The sequence below is a fragment of the Carcharodon carcharias genome, chromosome 10 (assembly GCF_017639515.1).
Source record: "Carcharodon carcharias isolate sCarCar2 chromosome 10, sCarCar2.pri, whole genome shotgun sequence".
Classification (NCBI taxonomy): Eukaryota; Metazoa; Chordata; class Chondrichthyes; order Lamniformes; family Lamnidae; genus Carcharodon; species Carcharodon carcharias.
The window spans coordinates 151,389,689-151,401,847 of NC_054476.1; the positions used below are offsets into that span (position 1 = coordinate 151,389,689).

The following is a 12,159-nucleotide window of genomic DNA, read 5'->3' on the forward strand; positions in this document are numbered from 1 at the left end:
CTTGATAATCTCCCTGGGGCACAGAGATGAAGCATTTTCAAAAAAATAAATAAAAAGAATAAATAATGTAATAAAACACGTCCCCTCATGTGACTCTGTCACATGACCATGTTATTAATTAAGTTTTTAACTTTTTATTTTTATTTGCTTTGGGGAACGTCATCTACGGGTTGGAGGGGCAGCAAAAAAATTAACTTAATTGATAATTTAATGGCCTTAACAGCCCTTTTAATTGTCAGCAGACCCCAGCGCATGACCGCCGACTAAAATATTGCGCGACTGCGCGTTGAGGTCAGGATGCTCACCTGATGTCAAAGCGTCATCTCATACTCGAGCAGGTCGAGCATGCGCCTGCTTGCCGAACTAAAAATTTTGCCCGTGGTTTGAAGCTTTTTGTCTTGCACTCATTAAGACATACGCAAGAATGTCAAATTTCAAAGGGAGCAACAGTTTATACATCATGAGGAAAGGGTGTTGACTGGTTGGCAAATCAAAACTGACTAGTCGAGGCAATAGATAAAGCAATGACCGTACTCAACCAGCTCGTGCTTGCAAAACTTAGGACATAATATCTAACGTTAGATGTGATTCTGTCTTTGGACAGCACTTGCTAAACAATCCCAAGTGTGCTAAGAATTAAAATAACTACCAATTTAGTGTTATCAGTTTGGCTCACAATGTGGCTCACTTACACTTGCTAGAAGCAAGATACATGCATTTGCAGGGACTTGTCCTCTGCAGACAAAAGGAATCTGCCCAGGCACTGCACCTTTCTTGAATTAAACAGAAATGTGGGGGCAATAGTTCCCTGGTGCATTCTCCATGGCAATGCCTCGATCAATCAGATTCAACTTGCCAACCAATCAACACCCTTTTGTCATGCGGTAAAAGTTGTTGCTCCCTTTGAAATGTGGTACTCTGTCCTGATGAGTGCAAGACAAAAATCTTCAACAGCATGTCTCTTTTATCAACAATACTCAGCAGTACTACCAAGTGACAATTCTTTCTTGATTATTTATTTGAAAGTTGATTGGAGTTCATCAGTAGCAACAGGTTTTGTGTTTTCCTTTGGGCAGAGTCTTACTATTCATGCTGCAGAAAATAATCTTGCTCTGTCTCTCCATTGTTCACTGGGGTCTACATGTCCTTTGCAAGAATGAAATGTATCACCAGTCCAATAGCCAGTACAAGTGGTCCTGAAAGGAAGGCTAGGTCATGACGAATGATCAGTTGTTTTGTGGACAAGATTTCTCCAACCGTGGTCACTCCAGTGTCCAGAATAAAAGACTCATCTGTCACCTGGTCCTTGTTTATCTTTCCTCCCAATTATTGGAAGGAAATCGGATTGGGAATCGGATTCACTGCGCTGTTTCCTGTGTTCACTTCTGGAAAATCACATTGAAAGGTTTTAAGTACATGTTGTTACCAGTTGATCCATTTTCTAAGGAGGGCTGGTGATCAGATGAAGGATCTCCCCCATGACCACCAGACAGTGTCAATACCCCATGATCTATAAACTGGAGATCTGTCCTATCAAAAGCATGGCAACCAACTTAAGTTCCCGGGCTCCTAGTTTTTGACTACATTGGTTTTCTACTCAATGTCAGCAGGTCTGCCCCATTCCTGATGCCGGCTCCCTTGGTCAGCCACCGAGTTCCTATGAATTAAGGACCCCCCCTGGGAGCCCACAAGCAAACATGGATTGTTGTCCCCCTGCCCACCATTGGGTTACCACTCGGTTAACAGTGGCAGTTGGATGAGTCCCTTAACTGGCCACTTAAGGAATTCAATTGGCGAGAGGGCAGGAAGGCTGGCCATGGTCCTTCCCACCCCTGGCTTAATTGGGAAGGTGGCGGGGTCCACACCCAACACTCCCTCATCTGATGAAATGCCTCCCCACCACCAAACTCACCACAGTCATGTATACCTTCCCCATTTTTGGCCCTTTCGCATTTCTACTTCCTGTGACAAAATTTGGATAAACTAACTTGTAATTTTGAATAATTTAATGAAAATATACCAAAGAATTTTTTACTCTACTCTTATTCGCTAGCTGGGGAATGATTTAAAATCAGCACAATATTCTTTTCTTACCTGTTGACCTATACGGGGTTTGACCACCAGAGGTTCTCTTTGAGGTGTCCACATCTCTCATCATCCCCGCATTAACCAGACCCTTTAAGCAAAATATGAAAAAAGTAGCATTAAAGCAAAGGAAGGGCACAACAGAGGTAACGCGTTCTGCACAAAGCAATCTCCAATCCATGTTTTAATGCCTTAGAAGTGGGCACATGTGAACTTTTGAATTTGAAGTTACCCGTAAATATTGCTGAAAGGAGAGACATGTTGCTGAAGCTTTTCACCTTGCACCCATCAGGACCAATGCAGGAATGCCAAATTTCAAATGATCACAACAATCTGAAAAAGGTGCTTCTGTCCTGTAGTATAAATTGTTGTGATTGTTTGAAATTTGGCGTTCTTTTGATCACCTTGATACATGCAAGATGAAAAGTTTCAGCAACATGCGTCTCTTTTCAGTAATATTCAAGTTCTGTACTACCAAGCAACTGTTAGTGTTCAATTGTTCTTTTGTTCTGTGTTTAATTATCTGAGTCTGTTTGCTATTGATGTGCACTTTGCTTGATTAGCTAAGCCTGGGTGTGGATTCTGAGAAAAGTAAACTAACTGTAGAAGTTGCTGAAAGCTAGATCTGTAAGCATGGAGCAGACATTTTAAAGCACTGTGAATAAAACCTGTTACACATATAGAAACTGGTGTGTCATGTTGGCTCCAAGATATAAAATATACAATGACACCAGTCATCCAGATTGGAAATTTACACCAAAGAGTTGACGCTTTCCTACTGGGTAGTAAAATAACCAAGATACTCTCTGGCTTTTCGTTTGGCCAATGAGGAGACAAGTGTGTGGGAAGAAAATAAAAATTTACACAAAAGATTAGTTTAATAAATACTTATCTATTATCTGCTTTTACCTCATTGGATGCTTTAATCCAGTTCATTCTGTAAATCAGTCAGAAAGAAAACTGCTCGTATAAATGTGGAAATGAGCATTCCAGACCAGAAACCTACAAAATAACAATGGGGCAGTGAGAATGGAGACAATGCTGTTGAGTTTTCCTTCCATATCCATTCCTTTATGAAACTCTTTCACCTTCATCAGATGGCTGGTGTCAGGCAGCACAGAGCTACTGGCCTCAGCACCCCTGGATTTGACATGAAGAGTTTGGCTCCTGATTAATATCTAACAATCCATATTGGAAATGTGCCTGTGTGGAATTTGGGTGAGACCCTTGACTTGGCTCAGCTGTGATGCTCTCCTCCTGCCAATATTCTAGTGTCTATGGTTACAGATGAAAAATGGCTATGGGAGGAAGGTGCCCTATCTAATGGGACAGAGTGAGGATTGATAAACATTGGCTTCAAAATCACAAAGGGCTGGTTAAACTTCCACCCAACTACACTCTCCAGTACTGATCTCGAGATGAAACCTGACCCCCCACCCCCCCCCCACCCCCCACTACGCCCCCCGCCCCCAAACCTTTAAAAAGTGAGTAGAGGGTGATAATTGTCAGTAAAGAACAAAGGAAGAAACTATTTTAATTCCTATCAATTACTCCAAGTTTTGCAGCAAACATCAGGGAGATTCCAATAGGAAACTCAATTAGGCTGTATCCAGCTAAGTTTCCAATAGCTCCCAGTTTCTGCTTCCCAGCTCCTCTTAACACTCCATCACTCACACCCTGTAGAATAGACAAACAGAATATATTACAGTGATTACACAACAACTACAACTGTGGCTTCTACAGGACAGAAACCAAACCTAGTGACTTAACATGTCCCCAAATAATTCTGAACTAATGGATTACAGTTCAAACACAGTCACTGATGTTATATAGGGAATAGCTCACGTTTTTCGTTAATTCATTCATGGGATGTCAGCTTCACTTGCTAGGTCATCATTTATTGCCCATCCCTAATTGCCCTTGAGAAGGTCAACTCACTTGCTTGCGTTGTTACCGTTAAAGGTAACAAATAAAACCTCTTTTTTCAGTTTGAAATCAAAACATGCAAATTGATTAGATCTCCCGAAAACTCTGTGGATGCTGAGGGATAAATGAAGCTGATTATTGTTGCGTAAGAGTATCATTGTTTATGGAGCCAAGGTGGGACAATGGAGTTCAGGTTCAGATAAGCCATGATCTAACTGAATGACAGAGAAGGCTCAAGAGGCTGAATGGCCTCCTCCTGTTCCTATGATCCAAACCTATGCGACTGTTGACTCTGAGTTTGCAGTCTCTATTATAGTGTGATAACAGCAACGTGATGTCACTTTGTTGCCATGAGACTACGCTCTACTGTTGTGGGCTCCACGTTTCAGCTTAAAAAATCAATTAAAATTAAAACCACAGGAAGCCTTGAAACAGAAACACTTTAAACCATTCTGATACAACAGGCAATGGGGATGTGTTTCCTCAGGGGCTTCTCCCGCTGTATGTTCAGTGTGATTCCAAGGAGACGTCTTGAATATGGGAAATTGTCAAATGACAAGTTCCACTTAGCCACCTCCAGAGGTTCCTGACCATCATCAGTGTCAATATCCCTCTGATCTGCTTCACCCTTTTTGGAGCTGCTGACTGTCTTGGACACAGCAAAGACTAGGTGACCCTGATAGCGCTGAAGGCCAGTGCACCAGAGCTAACCGCTCTCCAGCCCAAATCTTTCAGTACAATTATGGAACTGACTTCAACCAATAATTTGGGAGCCCAGGTACCTCCTATTCACAACACAGAGAAAAAAATAACCTAAAACCAGCCAATTACAACCCGAACAGCTTCCTCGCAATTTTTATTGGCTGTAACATTCTATGTAACATTGAATTTCATCTGTAACAGAATAGGAAATGGAAGCATGGCACTATGGAATGGGACAGACAGAATCTGATGGATGTGTGCTGGAGGTAAGACAATAAATATGACAGAATAAATTTAAAATAACGGAGTTAATATTTAAAAATTAGCAACAACAGAAATGTCACTTGGAAACCTGTATTGATATCACAGATATGGAAATACTCACCCCCCAAGGCATCAAACCAATGACAAGCAGCAGATAATGGAATTACTTCTGCAACTAAATGAACAATTTCACTGGAAAATGAAAAGAGGGATATTAGAGAGATTTCACGTGATTCTTTAATCCATTTTGAATGTGTATTGATGAGTTTTTGCGTCTGTACAATGTTTTTACTAACTTGTCATTGGTAAAGATGTAGCCAACCAAATTCTTTGGCATTCCAAGTATCACTGCAATTGCTAAGGCGATGCACCCTGAGAACACATGTAAAACACAAAGAATTCTTATCAAATAATCTTTTGAATTTCTGGATAAACTTTAAAAAAAAAATACAGTTCACTGCTTCCATTTATAGTCTCTTTTTCCAACACATGAGTTCCCCACCTCCCCTCTGTTTTAGTGACTGTTGACTCCCTGTCTGGGTACATTTAATGGCCTCCATCTCTCCCCATACTGCTCCTGTAAGTAGCTTCAGGAATCTTCTACCTGATTAACCCTGGACAATGAGTGTCAATCTATTTGACCGTGTGCAGGAGGAGTCATCAATGTTGGGTCTGTTCCTGTCCTCACTCAGTGTCCACACCCACACTCTGCATAACCATCGGGGGCAGCAACCATGGCCGATCTTCCCCTCCCTAATCCAGATTGCAGAGGCCGAACTCAAACTGACATCCCAGCTGAGATCAGCTAACTCAGTACAGATCAGGCACCAAACATGGGATCATCCTATCCAAAAAATATACAATAAAAACAGAAAAGTCTGGAAAGACTCGGCAGATCAGGCAGCCTCTGTGAAGAGGGAAACAGCGTTAATCATTGACTTATTATCAGAACTGGCAAAAAATTAGAGTTGTAGCATGTTTGAAAGCAGGTGTAAAGACACAGATGAAGGGACAGGGGGATAGAATGAAAAACAAGGCCTGTGACAGGGAGGAAGGCAGGAGTGATGAAATGATAAGGGAAGATAGTGCAAAGCAAAAGTGAGTATGCACTCAGACTAGACCAGAAGTTAGTTTTGATGTGGCAAAGTTCAGTACTATGATGAAACACCCTAAAGTCGAGAATTTGTCCTTAATACATTGAAAAAAAATTCAATCTTGAAAAATGCTTAAATTAAAACTTAAATTTCCAACCTTGGGTCACTCAAAAAACACAAAGGTCATCATTTTCAGTGATGCTTCCCAAGCTAATCTTCCTGGTGAGCATTTTGAGTGGGGTTGGATTTGTAATATGGTGAAATTGGCAATTGTCCTTTGGCTTGGGAAGCTAAAAAAGGGGTTGTGAGAAGTACTTTTGCTGCTGAAACACTGGCTGTTGTGAAACCACTGGGTACGGGACTCTATTTGTCAAATATTTCAAGGGTGATTCTACACAAGGGACTTACTGAAGATCGTAGCCCCTGTTGAGTGCTGTGCAGATAATTGTTCTTTGTGGGGTACACGCGACAAAAAGTGTGAATAACAAAAGGCTGTGGATTGACGGGTTGGAAACAAATGCTGAAGAGAAAGGACATCTCAAAAATTAAATGGTGGATGCAAGCCGTCAACTGTCTGACTGTTTTACAAAAACAAAACAATGCTCGTACAAAGAAATTGTTAGGAATATGAACATTTTTTGCTTTGCTTTGAAATGTTGTGCATATTAACTCTAAGTTTTCCTGGAAAAAAAAAGAAAGGGAATCTGTTAATCGAACAGGTTTGCTCATTTAAAGCACATTCCAATAGTATGTTTTTGTTTTAATGCAGTTTGTAAGTAATAGAACTTACCCAAATAGCTTTGCCTCCATTTTTAGCACAGTTACTGCGCATGTGCCAAGAGCCACTTTGTAACTGTGCGTTCTCTGACCGGGATTTTCCGGCCCCATTGAGGTTGGGACCTGCCATGGGCGAGGCGGTGCCCCAGCCAGAAGTCCATTGACTTGCGGGCAGGACCGGAAGATCCCAGCGGCGGGGGGGTGCGGAAAACCCCACCCTCAGTCTGTTTTTTGACACATGCAGCCACCTCACTGGCCACCTCTTCTGATCCCCTCGCCCACCGCCCCCCCTCCCCACTCTCCTGACTGCCCTGTCCAATGCTTCCTGGCTCTCTGTCTTGCTCATCGCCGCTCATCCGAGTCCTGATGGGAGAAGGGTGGTGAGCCAGAGGGAGAGGGAATTTATGAGCAGGAGGAAGAGGGAAGCAGTGAGCAGGAAAGAGAGAGAAGTGATGAGTGGGAGGGAGTAAAGGAGTCGGGGAAGGCAGTGAGTGGGTAGTAGGAAGTGGCGATCGGGAGGTAAGCAGAACGAGTAGCAAGTCATTAAGAGTTGTAAAGTTGAAGGAGGATTTTTGGGCTGGCTAGGCAGCCAATAGGTTCTTAAAGTAAATATTATAGAGCAGGATTAGACCTTATTATGTGGTTTCATGTGGGGAAGTGATTTTAATTTAACACGTTTTCGCTTAGCTTGCCATTTTTTAGGAACACATTAGAAGTGCTAAATGTGGGATAGCTGAATATCAATTGTATTTAATATGAAGACGGAGAGCATTAATTGGGCTTTCAGTTGAGCTCTTACTGAAATCGTATTCGGTTGTGTTAGGAGGTGTATGCATATATTGTTTCACTTTGCAAATAAATATAAGACTGAGTAAAGATTGGTTCCAGTTTCATCCTTCACCAACTGGCTTTCCAGAACAGGGCCACTCTTTCAGGAGAGTTTGAAGGGGCAGAACATTGGAGAGATTGTGAGGGACATGTTGTTTGAATAACCACAGATTTAGCCAATAAGTTTAAACTATTGGACTCACCAATACAGCATATAGCAACTTTAGCAGAGTTTACAGCCTGCTCTGGATTACTGGCACCCAGTGCATTACCCACAAGAACAGTTGCAGCCATGCCTTATCCTAATGGAATCTGCAGGAGAAAGAGCATAAATAATTACTTGTACGTTTATTCTCTATTTCCATTCCTCCAAAACTCTTCGTTTAATCTGTTGCTGAAAGTAACTGCTCTGCCAATATACCTGTGGGTGGATGTATCACCAAACAGATCAGGAAGGTCAGAGGTTCAGTCCTTCCTTTGTGCTGAGTTACCCGATCTCAGTTGGGAAGTGGTTGGTTTTACAATTAATCTCGTTACCCATAACTCCCAACCCCACCCCCTTCATCGCCCTCCAGGCTTCTGGAAGGAATAAAATCAGCTAGAGTTACTGTTACTAATTACTTTGAATCCCTTCCTTTTGTCCTCCGCTTTTGTCATCAAATTGCCTTCCGATACTCAATATAATCTCTTCATGATTTCATCCCTCCCCATCAGCGTAACCTCCTCTAGCTCTGCAATCCTCCAAGATCTTTGTGCTCCTCCACTTTCCGTCTTTTGCTCATCCTTGATTTCCATCGCTCCAATGTTGGTGCCATTAACTCCGCAGCATAGGCCTTAAATTCTGGAATTTCCTGGCCTAAAACACGCAGCCTCTCTACCTTTCTCTCCTTTATCTTGCTCCATAAAATCTATGGGCGGAATCATCCCAGATTTGCACTAAGTGCGGTAGCACATGGGTAAACCCGCCAGCCACAGTGGTGGGTTTTCACCCCATTGTGTCCCAAATCCACTGCGTCAGTTATGCATTCTCAGGAAATACATCGTTTCCATGGTGGGCAGGCTCTCATTCACCCGCCACACCATTATCTCACTGCTTCAGCACACCAGGCACCATATTTAAAGTTCAGATGCGTGTATGCATCTCAGTGTTTCCAGCCCAGGACTACTGCAGGGAAGATGTCCACAAAAGGCAAAAAGACTGCAGCCCCTAGGTTTAGTGATGCATCATTAGAACACCTTTTGGACACCATGGAAACCCGCCGCGATGTCCTCTACCCCTGCTTTGGCCGCAAGGTGGGCAGCGGCCTGACCAACCAGGCTTGGGAGGCAGTGGCAGTGGTGGTCAGTGCCAATGCTGCACAGAAGAGGTTGGCCATCCAATGCAGATAGACGATGAATGATCTGATCCGTGCAGCCAGGGTATGGCAACCATCTCATCACTCCAAACTCTCACACTCAAGCCCATCACACATTCACTGGCATCTCACTCACTGCCAGCTCAAGGGGCATCACCACCCATTCTCACACACACACACCCTCACATGTCCATCTGGCCTCATCTCCTCTGGAGGCTGCCTCCTCAGCCCTCACCATTTTGAGGCCACTTGTGCAGATCAACATGGGTCCCCACAGGCACCCTGGGATAGATACCCTCCTTCCCCAGTACAGCCCTCATCCTGCAGCCTCTTCCCTTGTCTGAGGCCACTTCTTCCCCTTCCCCTAGCAAGCCCTAGCCCTGCAGCCATTGAAAAGCCACCCACGTATGGCTGAAATGGTAGGTGGAGACCTGCAGTGAGCCCCCTGTAAAAGTGATATGGTGCTGCCTGTGAAACTTGGTGCTGATGACTGCGAAGCAAGGGAGGCAAACAAACCTTGAAGTCCCAAGTGAAGTGCAGACTGCCAAGTGCACGTTGCTTATGTGCTGTTGTGAAACACGTCAACGTGTTCTTCCGCCAGTGTGAGCAGACGATCCAGCCGGGGGGTTGGGGATGGGGGGGGAGGATGAATCCGGCGGGCTGGCCTTATAATGATATGCTGATATATTACAGTTAGGTTCTCCGACATCTGATGGTGGGAAACGTGGCCCTCCATGGAGGGATGGCTGAGTGAACAATCCTGAACCGGTTTCACGACACCATGAAACTGATCGCGACATATTGTCCTCTCACGCACTGAACACGCCCAACACCAGCGGGCATAGAAAATCCCAGCCTATGTCTTTTTTGAAGCTTTTGTTCACCTGTCCTTATATCTCCCTAACCAACTTTGCGTCATAACACCCCTGTGAAGCGCCTTAAGACATTTTACTTTGTTAGAAGTGCTATATAAAGGTGTTATTGTTGTTGAAGAATGAAATGAAAATGAAATACTAGGAAGCTCCAGACAACATTTGAATGCACATCAGCACCTGCCCTGTGGCAACATATTCCATAAGCAATCTATACAGGTGCCAGGAGCAATGTTGTCATTGCTGTTAAAACCATATCGGTTCCAACCCTTTACAATTTATCTGCCCTTGAGAAAGTAGAAATGAAAAGCATCTTCGCAAAACATTGAGGTTTGCTGCTGATACCAAGTTAAGAGAGATGGCAAACCGAGGAATGATTCAGGAGATTGCAGGGGAATGTAAGCAGGTTAGCATTGTGGGCAGATAGGTGGCAAATGCAGTTTAATGCCGAGAAACCTGGCAGTAACACATTTTTGAATAAATATCAGTGAAACGAAGTACATGGTCACCTTGTTTATTACAGTAGAGGAACATTGGGAGATCCCAGGGTACTGATGTATCGATTTTAAAATGAAGGAGTACGCTCAGAAATGGTCATAAAAAAGTAAATAAGATTCTGAGTTTCATATAAAAGTTGGGATGGATATTGAATTTCTACAAGATACTGGTCAGGTCACAATTGAAATATTGCACCTAGTCCGGCCACCTCACAAAAAGAGCAGTGCAAATGTTCGCTGGGATGACACAAGGAATGAGAGGCTATAGCTACAAACAACAGGTGAAAACTGGGGCTTTCATCCCTGGAACAGAAAAGGTTAAAGGACAATCAGATCAAGGATTTCAAAGGTGTGAAATTTTTGAGAGGGTAACTGGTGAAAATGCTTTCACTGGTAACAAAGAGGCATGTCTCAGGGTTAACACTGGAAGGATCAAGCGGAGGAGTTGGAAGAAATGGTGTTGTAGACGATTGACGAGCTAGCACCATTGCTGACAAAATTGACTGAGTGGTCTCCTTTATTGATTAAATTTTTGTGACTCTTTATATAGACGATTAGGAACTTCACAAATAGGTTCGTGGTATTATTGAAGGTGCGTTACGTTTATCCGTTCAGCAGAGTGGAAAATAAGCTGTAAAGGATCAGATTAAATAGGGGCTGGATTTTACGGCTCTCCTGGCATTGGATTTGCAGGCCAGGGCCCATGGGCACCATGCCCTCCACTTAGCTACTACCTCCACCCCAATTCCAAGTGGCAGTGGAGGCATTGGGCAGCCTGCCTGCTTATGGGCCAAATGAAATTCGGAAGTGTCCAATTATCAACCACTTAAGGGCCTCATATCACCACATTTGGGATTTAACTAGCGGCAGGAGCATCCATCTTGGCAACTTTCAATGCACAGGCTGGTCATGAACAAAGGCACGAATGCCTCCTTAACAAGCCCCCTGGGGCCCTAGGTCCAGTCACCCCAGTGGCACTGCTGGGACCAGAAAAGGCTGACAACTCCCAGAGGCAGGACCTCCTGACCAAATGGGGGCAGAGGTTCTGCCTTAAACCAATTAACTCTCCCCCCCAATCCCTGCTGGAGTAGGGGGGGCAGGGGGGGCTTGCCCGTGGTTTTTTGACCTAGGGGTTGAGAGCCCTGCACCTTGTTTAATCCGGCCCATGTAGAATAGTTCCTTATTGAAAGTGCAGAAAAAAGAGGAGAATGTTAAACCTTCATTTAATGTATTTCTTTTTATATTCGTTCATGGGTGTCACTGGCTAGGCCAGCAATTATTGCCCTTGTTCAGAGGGCATTTAAGAGTCAACCACATTGCTGGTCTGGAGTCACATGTAGGTCAGACCAAGTAAGGATGGCAAATTTCCTTCCCTAAAGGGGATTAGTGAACCAGATGGGTTTTTACAACAATCAACAATGGTCATCATCAGAATTTTAATTCCAGATTTTTATTGGATTCAATTTTCACCGTCTGCCATGGTGGGATTTGAAACCTGGGTTCCCAGAGCATTAATTTGGGTCTCTGGAATACTAGCCCAGTGACAATACCAGTATGCCACTGCCTCCCCTTCTACAAGTGCTAATTGTAATGTTGTTCCCATGTGTTAAAATTGCTATCCTTTAGTCAAACGTGTATTAGGCATGTAAGTATTACACTTGTACAGAATCTTCATCCTTACCATGTACGCTATTGTTATGATCTGGTAAACAATGGACTGGGCTCCAAGTTGAACTCCATTAATCAACCCTGTGAACAG

The 12,159-nt window shown here is 43.6% G+C and overlaps 1 pseudogene; it reads right to left on the minus strand.

Moving 5' to 3' along the window:
• Positions 1 to 1,137: 1,137 nt before the first annotated feature.
• The window catches only part of LOC121282901, a 41,482-nt pseudogene continuing 30,460 nt past the window's right edge, over positions 1,138 to 12,159 (minus strand).